This window comes from Orycteropus afer, unplaced genomic scaffold (assembly GCF_000298275.1).
Source record: "Orycteropus afer afer isolate SDZICR_OR568_19922 unplaced genomic scaffold, OryAfe1.0 scaffold00014, whole genome shotgun sequence".
NCBI classification, from domain to species: Eukaryota; Metazoa; Chordata; class Mammalia; order Tubulidentata; family Orycteropodidae; genus Orycteropus; species Orycteropus afer.
The window spans coordinates 21,509,004-21,519,503 of record NW_006921601.1 but is presented as its reverse complement, the minus strand read 5'-3'; positions in this window follow the sequence as shown (position 1 = coordinate 21,519,503).

Genomic DNA, 10,500 nt, shown 5'->3' with positions numbered 1-10,500 from the left:
TTTGTGCACAATAAAATTATGAACTTCTGTTCATTAAACTCTATTCAAAGAATAAAAAGATAAGTGGAAAATAACAACAACAAAAAGTTGCATTACATATAATGATAAACTAATAAGAATAAGACAAACACCTCAGTAGAAAACTTGTAAAAAGTAGACACTTCATGAAATGGGAAAACACAAATGGTCAATAAACGTGAAAATGTGGCCCTCTTCACAAGTGATCAGACAAATGCTTATTATAACCACAGTATGATTGCATTTCGCATCCTCCAGATGCACAATAAGGCCAAGTCTGACAATATCAAGAACTGATGAGAATGTGCAAGATCTGCTACTGTGTACAACCACTTTAAAAAACAATTTGGGAATATTTGGTAAAATTGAAAATGCAAATACACTATGACCTCACAGTTCCATATACTACTATATATTAAAAAACAAACCAAACTACTGCCATCAAGTCAATTCTGACTCATAGCAACCCCCAATGGGTTTACAGAAGTAGATTACCCCATCTGTCTTCTGTGGAGCACCTGGGGTATTTGAACCGCCAATCTTCTGGTTAACAGTCAAATGCCTTAGGCACTGTACCCCTATATATAAATAATATATATTATGTGAAAAAAATATATTGTGGGTATCTAGAGAAAATCTTAAAAAGCAAGGAATACGTATATGAATATTCTTTTATATATATTCATGTTGTTGTAGTTATGTGCTGTTCAGTTGGACCTGACTCATAGAGATTCCTCCATGGGTTTCTGAGGCAGTATCACTACAGAAGTAGATTGCCCACCCTTCCTTCTGAGGAGTGGCTGGTGGGTTTGAACTGCCAGCCTTCTGATTAGCAGTCAAGTGCCTTAGGCACTATGCTACCAGAGCTCCTATATATATTTATACACACACACACACACACACACACACACACACACACACATATATATATATGAATATCCTTAGCTGAACTGAAAAAAAAATAGAACAATTCAAGTGTCCATTGGCTTGAATATGATAAATATATTTTGGCATGTTCATATAATGGGATCATAGTCAGTAATGAAAATAAGCGAGTTATAGTTATAATTATCAACATGGATAAATATCACAAATACGCTATGCAGCAAAAATAAGTAAATCACAAAGCCTACACAGTTTGGTTCCATTTATACATAGTTCAAATTATGCAATGTAAACAATATGTTGTTTAAACTCGAAGTTGAGTAGAGTGGTCACATCTGATGGGAGAAGTAGGATGCAATCAGGGAAGCATAGACAGGAAATTTCAAAGGCAATTTTTTTTTTCCTAGACTGCATGGATGAATGGGATATGGGTTTTATTTTGTTATTTTTATTTTTATTTATTTTTTTGTAATTTACATATATTTTCTTATAAATATTCTTTCATATCTACTCAACATATAAGAAAAACATTTTAAAATATCATTGCAATGAAGCTTTTAGAGAATCCCACATTTCTTTGCCATAATAACAAACAAAAAGCCTTTTGATTATCCAATTGTTTCCTATCTCTTTGGGCAACAAGAAACTGTGCCACTCAGCATTATAAACTGCAAGTAAAAGCTTTTTGAGAAAGGTAACAAATCAGAAATGCAAAACGCCACTACTGATTAATTTATGAAAACGAAGTTTTCAGCATCCAAGAACCAGAGACAAAACAAAACAATAACTCACCAGGGCTTGTGAGCCTTGAAGTGTGGCACTTGGCCATGTGTAACTATTTATCACTTCAGGTCTCAAATTTGAATGCTATCAATCATGCTACTTACCAGGGCACCAACTGAATATAAATTGGCCTTTCCGGGCATCAATAGGCCCTGCTCTGCCAAGTGATTTGATAGTTCTTTTATTTTAAAACACTTAGGATGGATTATAGAATGAAAGCACACACTTTAGAGCCATTTAGAAAAATCAATTCAAGTCACACTTAAGGACAAAGAAAAATCCTTCTTTTTAGTGTTGTATCTTACTCAATTGAATAGTTCCATAGAGATGCAAATACTTGTACAAAGTAAATTACAACAGCAATCAGATTGTTAACACATGTATTGTGATTTCATATTTGCATGGTGTGAACTCCCACATTTGCTTCAGTGATGCTGAAAGTAATCAATATGTTTTTGGAACCCCTATTAGGGAATAGGGAGCTCTGGTGGTGTAGTATCTAAGGCATTTGCCGTTTAACCAGAAGGCTAGTGGTTCAAACCACCAGCCACTCCTCGGAAAGAAGGTTGGGCAATCTACTTCCACAGTGATACTGCCTCAGAAACCCAAGGAGGGGTTGCTATGAGCTGGATCCGACTTGATGGCACATGACAACAACAACAAACTTTAGAGGTGGAAATTGTAGATGGGTCCTATATGTCCCATGAGTCACAAAAGAGTTAAGAACAGGAAATTCTGATTTGGCTTGAACACAAGGGGCAGCTCCATGGAGAAATGCGTCTAGCTTCTCTGGATGATTCATAGAGTGTTACTGACGCCAATTCCCCATGGCAGGGTCAATATGGTGCAAAATTTAGGCTTTGGAATTAAGTCTCAGTCGGAATCCTGGACCTGCCACTTACTAACTCTGGGGCAACAAACAAGTTACAGAACTCCTCTAAAACTCAACTAGATAGCTTCAAACTCATAAACATAGTCAATAAAAAGCAAATAAAACATTTTTAGTTTATCTAATTCTGATGTCTTTACTTTAGGCAATGTCGTATGGCAATATTGTGTAAGGTGCATGAGCTTTGGAATAAGACTCACCTAAATTTAAATCACAGAGTTTCCATTTCCAAAATATGTAATTTTGAAAAACTTATTTAACATTACAAAATCTCCTCAGCTGAAGAACTGGATAATATTAGTATTTACTGATTTACTATACTAAAAATCTTATGAAGATTTAGTACTAAAACCGAATCAGTAGTAAATTCAACTGGAGTAGAAATTTTAAATTTTTAAGGTTTAACTCATTTATTGCTAGGTAGTTCTTAACACAGAATAACTTAGAAGGCCTGGGCATGGTCACTCAGCCTTTCCTCTTTAACTTTCCTAACCAAACAGAGTTGAAGTTAAAGTGCATGAACTCTGGAATTAAATCCTGGTTTACTAGCTGTGTAAACTTGGGCAACTTATTTAAACTCTTTATGGGTCTCCTTACCCTCAGGAGGCATCTAGCAGTTTGAGACCTAAGGTTTGTGATTTTGAAAGTCCTCTTTTAGAAACCCACCCACCCACCCACTACTGTCCAGTCAGACCCAATCCATAGCACCTCCCCCCCCTTGGGTTTCTGAGGCAGTATCGCTACAGAAGTAGATTGCCCAACCTTCCTTCCAAGGAGAGGTTGGTGGGCTGGAACCGCCAGCCTTCTGGTTAGCAGTCAAATGCCTTAGGCACTACACCACCAGTAGAATGAGTTGTTGTTGTTGTTGTTATGTGCTGTCGAGTCGAGTAGAATATGTTAATATATGTAAAATGTTTATGGTAGTGACTGTCACAGTGATTGGCATGTATTTGCTGTTAAGTCTTCCTTAATTCTACAGAAACATCCCTAGACCCTCCATCCTCCATCCCATTAAAATAGTTTTAAGTACAAAAAATGTAATAGGTGTGTTTTTGTTTTGTTTTGTTTTGTTTTGGAACCTAGATTGTACGTTTCAGATCGTCATGGAATACTAAAACACCTATTTAAACCCAGGTCAGCACTGATTATGGATAGATTCTGACAATTTAAAAAGCAAGAGCTCATAAGGATAAGAAAGGATCCAGGAGGCCCATGGGGGCATTAATCATGGCTTTCCTTATTCACAACATGGCTATGGTGTCTGGTAAGACAGCCAGGAATAGTATTGTACCTCACTAGTAACACCTAGGCTAAACTCAGGAGGAAAATGCTAGATTCATATCTTCAGTTCCACCCCCTGCCAGCCCACAACCCTCATCAACCTCTCACCCCCATGGTTAACCTTCACATGTAAATGAAAATAAGTTCGTTCCACAGTGTTCTGATTATCGTATTGTTATTGTGTATCTTATTTGCATATTTTATGTGCACAGAAAGAGACAACAAGAGGTAATGATTAATACAAAAAGGTCTGGTATGTTTCACAGAACTAAAGGACAGAGTTAGCTTCTGTTGGAGGCTTGGTGAAGTCCCTAGGGTTATGTTTGGTCACTTTTATCCAGCTGGATATATTTTTTACTATCTTTGTCATTTTATCTATTTTGAGGCTAAAAACCAAGAACCATCTTTCTGCCTCTGACAGCTTTCACCTATAGAATGCATAACCTCCCTTCTTTGAGGTTCTCCGGGTTTACTAATATTCCTGGCCTACCAAGAACTAACATATTTTACTACATATGGTGCCAAAGCTAAAGCACAGAACAGGTACTAGACCTGCCCCTTGGGTAGACATTTTTTTTTACCCCTCATGAATGAAATGAACCTCACATTTCTTAAGAGCAGGTTTGTCTTATCTAATTAAATGAAATTTACCTTCAAATGTGACATTTCTGTCAGTCATGGTTATAAATTTGGTGTATCCAATTAGACCATGGTAGAAATTAAGACAGGTTCTTATTGAACCTTTGCAAATCACTACATTATCATGGAAATTAAAAGGATTTAATTAAGCCCTAGATAGTGTTACCAACAAAATGTCTTTATTTTCTAAAGAATCGTCATACTGAAGTTCTCCTGGTGATTCAGTAGATTTCCATTTTTTTTTTCTCTCTCTCTCTTTGAATTCTGATGAATCAGTTGAAATAAGTTATTTTCAAATAATTTCATTTTAGGTACACAAGTGTATCCAGCTATACTTTTTTTTTTACATTGAAATATTTAGCAACAAGTCAAGAAGAATGAAAATAGGTTTTCCCTGATGTCCATCAAAAAATAGAACGTTATAAATAATACCAACAAACCTCAACAAGTAAATTAATTATCAAATAAAAAATGTGGGACAAGAGAATGAGGTAACTAGAGTAAAACATTCCTAAATTCTTCTATTGTTTAGAAGTATACAAAAAAATATATCAATTAATTTTGCTGTTGTTGTTGTTGTTATGTGCTGTCAAGTCAGACCCGACTCATAGAGACCCCTCCTTGGGTTTCCAAGGCAGTATCACTACGGATGTAGATTGCCCACCCTTCCTCTCGAGGAGTACCCACCAGCCTTCTGGTTAGCAGTCAAATGCCTTATGCATTACGCTACCAGAGCTCCTATCAATTAATTTTAGTCTTTGTAAATTTGAGTTTAAACCCACCTACTGCCATCGAATCTGTGGGGTTCCTAAGGCTGTAAATCTTTAGAGAAGCAGACTGCCACATCTTTTTCACGTGGAGAGGCTCGTGAGTTGAACCACCAACCTTTTGGTTAGCAGCCTAATGCCTTAACTACAGCACCACTCAAACCAAAAACCAAACTCACTGCTGTCAAGTCAGTCCCAACTCATAGTGACCCTTCGTTGGGCTTCCAAGGCGGTATCCCTACGGAAGTAGAGTGCCCAATCTTCCTTCCTAGGAGTGGCTGGTGGGTTTGAACTGCCAGCCTTCCGGTTAGCAATCAAATGCCTACAGCACCACTACAGCCCCTTAAATTTAAATTTAAATAATAAAATTTAAAGGATAACTACTTAAAATAAAAGATAGAAAATGGAAGGAGAGGAAAAAGAATTAAATGAGAAAATGAAACAAAGAAAGAAAGAAAGAAAAAAACGCTTATTAATCCAAAAGAAGGTAAGAAAAAAGAGGATAAAAAGGACCACAGAAAAGACAAGACAAAAAGAACAAACTGGATACTATGAATTAAATGTTAAGACAGACATATGGAGGCTAGAATGAAAGTGCTTTAATGCAAGTCCAATGATAGTTCCAAAAGGAAAACAAACAAAAAAAGGAAAGAAAGAAAGAAAAGAAAAAAAAAAATCAGATATGTGAGAAATGGTAATAAATATTTTTTGCCCTAAATAGTCTTGGACAGTGCAGATACATAGAAAATTTCATCATCTCAGAAAACTCTATTGGCCAGAACTGTGACTAGTCAGACATACTTGCACAGTGTGCACCAAGAAGTTTGCACAAGAATGCTCATAGAATTTTTTAAATAGCAAAGCAACAAACAAGCAAATTCCTTCAAATACCCATATATAGGAGAAAAACCAAAAACCAAACTCACTGCTATTGAGTCGAACCCAACTCATAGAGACCCCTCCTTAGGTTTCTGAGGCAGTATCATTACAGAAATAGATTGCCCAACCTTCCTTCCAATGAGTGGCTGGTGGGTTTGAGCTGCCAGCCTTCTGGTTAGCAGTCAAATGCCTTAGGCACTATGCTACCAGAACTTCTATATTTAAGAGAAGGGAATATATATTGTGTTTAGTTTGAACAATGTGATAATAATTATAATGATAAATGAAAGATAATCAGCTGCACCTATCGACATGAAAGGCTCTCAAAAAGTTTATTGTGAAAAATATATATACAATATGATATAACTTATATGAAGTTAGGTATATATCAAGAGAATAAGAGATACACAATTCACTACAGCAGTTCTGCTCTGTTCTATAGGGTCACTATGAGTCAGAATCAACTCAGTGTTAGTGGGTCTGGTTTTGATTTTTGGTTCTATTCTTCATGAGAGAAAACCTAAAAACCAAATCTACTGCAATCGAGTCGAGTAAATCTTTATGTAAGTAGATTGTCTCATCTTCCTTCCATGGAATGGCTGGTGGGTTTGAACCGCCAACTTTCTGGTCAGTAAATGCCTTAGGCACTGAGCCACCACAAGAACTCATACTACTAAGAGAAGGGGAAGAGGAGTCAAAGGGGAATTCCTTTAAGTAAATGGTTATTTTCTGTTTCTTACACTGTACTGCATATATAAGGTCTTTATTATTCCAGTCATTTGTATTCTTGTCTTATTTGTAATATTTCAGTGTAAAAATAATAGTGTGTATTTTATTCCTGTTTTTCAGTGGTCATGCCTTGAGTGCATCTTCTTTGACTTTGATGTTGCTATTATTTTCAGATTGATGTTGTAATTAAAATATTTTAGAGGAATTTTTATACTTCTAGGGGTTTTTTTATGAGAATTAAGTATTGAAATACATCAAGTGATTTAATAATCATTTGGGATCTTTATTTTAGGCCTATTTACATGATTTATATTCTAAAATAAAGTGTATTTGAAATTCAGTGGTAAACCCTACTTTTTTTTTTTTGGTACATTATTCTCTTGATGCACTCTTGGATTTTATCTACTAGCATTTTATTTTGAATACTCCTAAGTCTCTTTGATCCACAGTTTTCTTTTATGTGACATCTTTGTAATGTTTGAATCAATTATACTTGCTTCATGAAGTGAATTGAGTGCTTTTACATCTTTCATGTTTTCTGGGAAAAAAATGCTTTCTATTCAGTTTTTCAAAGTTATCTTATTTTGTTAATTTATATTAATAGATTATAGAAGAAATAGTCTTGGGCTTTTCATTTTTGAAAGTGCACACAGTATATAATTTTACAGCCTTTTTGAATGATTTCCCACCCCCAGCAGTTTCTCAATTTGTGTATTTGTGCTTTCTTACCTTCTTTTCTTTATCTGCCAGAAGTATATTTTTAATGAATTTTTTTTTTTCTCAAGAGCTGTATCTTAAATATATTTAGCAGTCCAGCTATTTTACTGTTTTCTAATGTATTTACTTCTACTTTTATATTTATTAATTTTTCCTCATGAAATGTTGGCAATCTATATCAAGATCATGTGAATAATGGGCCTAAGATTTGCTTTTAACCAGTATTTGTAAAAGAATCAAGGTCAAGAAGAGAACTGAGGTAACTAAGCTGTATTTGGAAAATGAAAACTCATATCCAGAAGTGGTTACCAATTCTAGAGATTCTCACAGATACAGGGAAAACTTCAAGCAGGAGATGAAGGAAGTAGGTGGTAAGACATGTACCCTGAAGTTTCACCTCAGGCCCAAGTTCTGATGTTGGGAAGTTGAGAGTAGGAAGACGTTTGCCCTTTTCACTATTTGGGACCCCAGAAGTAGAGGGATTTTGTGAAAATTTGGGAACAATTGCCATAGAGTAAAAGTGGAGATAAAAATTATTGGACAGAGAGAGAAGCTGTGTTTATACTCTCCCTTTGTTCTCTATTCCAGTGTAGCAAAGAATAGTGCTTTTTCGAACTTTAATGTCCCAACAAATCACAAACGCAGATTCTGATTCAGAATTTCTAGGGCACTACCTAGAGTTCTGCATTTCTAACGAGCTCCTAGATAATGCTGCTGGTCCAAGACCCACACTTGGAGTAGCAAGGGTATAGATGGGATCTCCACATGCCTAAATGTCTTCAATGAGAGCAGAAGAGGCCTGAGGGTCTAGGGGGCAGAACTTTTCCGAGCACTTGCCACAGTAATAGTAAAATGATCCAAGGGTCAGTGCTACCAGAGATGCCTTTTATGTTTGGGACAAAGTAGAGGTCACTGCCAGATCTAAGAGGTCTGACTAGCCAGTAAGTGTTGAAGTGGCCTGAGTTAGTAAAGAAAGATGGTAGAATATCCAAGCAGCACTTGTACAAGCAGAAGAAAACTGATCACAACTTCCACCATCCACTGACTTCAGAAAAGGAATCCAATATGATTTCTAGGAACATATAAGGCAACTTTTCAATCTTCAGCGGGTCATTTGTGTAGCGTTGAAAAGAATTCAAAGAGAAATCTTTTTCCTCAGCCAAATGAGAATGTTACAGTCTGTTTACAAAACAGGAAGTGATTAGGTATTGCCAGAGGAAAGAATGGTACAGGCATCCCACAGAGATACTGCAGATTTGGTTCCAGACTACTTCAATAAAGTGAATACCATAATAAAGCAAGTCACACAAATATTTTGGTTTCCTAGTACATATAAAAGTTTTGTTTACACTACAGTGTAGTCTATTAACTATGCAATAGCATTATGAAAAAGTTTAAAATACTATAAGAATTACCATAATGTAACACAGAGACACAAAGTGAGCACCTGTTTTATGGAAAAATGACACCAATAGACTTGCTCATTGCAGGGTTGCCACAAACTTTCAATTTGTAAAAAACACAATATCTGCAAAGCACAATAAAATGAGGTCTGCCTGAACATGTCCAGATTATATAGAAGACAAAATGTAAATTGCATACAAAGTTGAATGCCTAAATCCTAATGATGTCAGAGAAATCCTCTCTACTCACTCTCCATTTTAACCTCAGAAAACAAACATACGTTCATGTTGTTAACTGACTTTGAATCAGCTCCCAATTTAAGGCAGTGTGTTACAGAGTAGAGCTGTTCCACAGGATTTCCAAGGCTATGAACTTTTGGAAGTAGACCATAATGCAAATAGATCATCTTCCTAGGAGCCTCCAAGTGGGTTTGAACTGCCAGTTTTCAGGTTTTCCACTGATCTCAAACCACTTGCACTACCCAGATTCCTCTGGGTAGTGGAACATAGGTTAGATGCTTAGAATCATTTTTCATTACAGATGATTGGAGTAGCTGTCAAAGCTTATTAGGGGATAGGGGAAGAAAGCAAGAGTAAAGGGCAGAAACTGATGTTCTAAAGCACTTACCTTCTGCTACACTTTAAAAAAACAATACTGTCTAATAAATCTCATCAAGAATTCTTCAGGGTAGATGTTATTATTCTCGTTTTATAAGTATGAGACTAAAATTCTAAAACATTAAGTAACTTCCCCAAGGCTCCATACTCAGATCTATCTTAATCAGATGATTGTGCTTATTCCATCTCACCTCTTTGCTCCTAGGCATGAGAGATACTTGAAACTCAATGAAGGGTAGACATGAAGAAAGGGAGAATTTGACCCTTCCATTGTCCCTAAGGGATAAAAAGAGAAGTATTTAAGTTCCAACTTATTGAGAAAGAGATTTCTGCTCACTATAAGGAAGAACTAGTCTATAGATTACTGAAAAATAGAATGTACATTTTGGAAGGTAAATATAAATTGGTACAAGTTGGCATCTTCTGACAATGATTCAGGGGAGAATCATATATCATACAATGTAACCTTTATACTACATTCCAATCCAGAAAGATTTTTTCTAAACAAGTTTCTTAAAAAGGGCTACATTTTTCCCATAAAGGGTGGCTAACTCTTCCCACATATAATGTTCTCTATTCTGACTTCTTTGGGCAAAAATAGGTAACACAGTTCAGGGATGAAGGTTGAATTCTAGCCTGGAGCTACAAATCTGAACATGAACTGTGCAATGAAGAAATGGTATTATTTCTCAGAAACGATTGCTCTCAAAGTAAAATCAACCAACACTGATGAAGTCTGTAGGGTGCACCCACTTCTTACTTATCAGTACATATGACTTGTTCCAAAGACCAGGTCATTATGCAAAAATGGGTGTTTTATGCGAAAATGGTGGATGATATATCAGATTGCAAAATGTAGGATGACCACATCATTACAGAACTGCCAAATTTC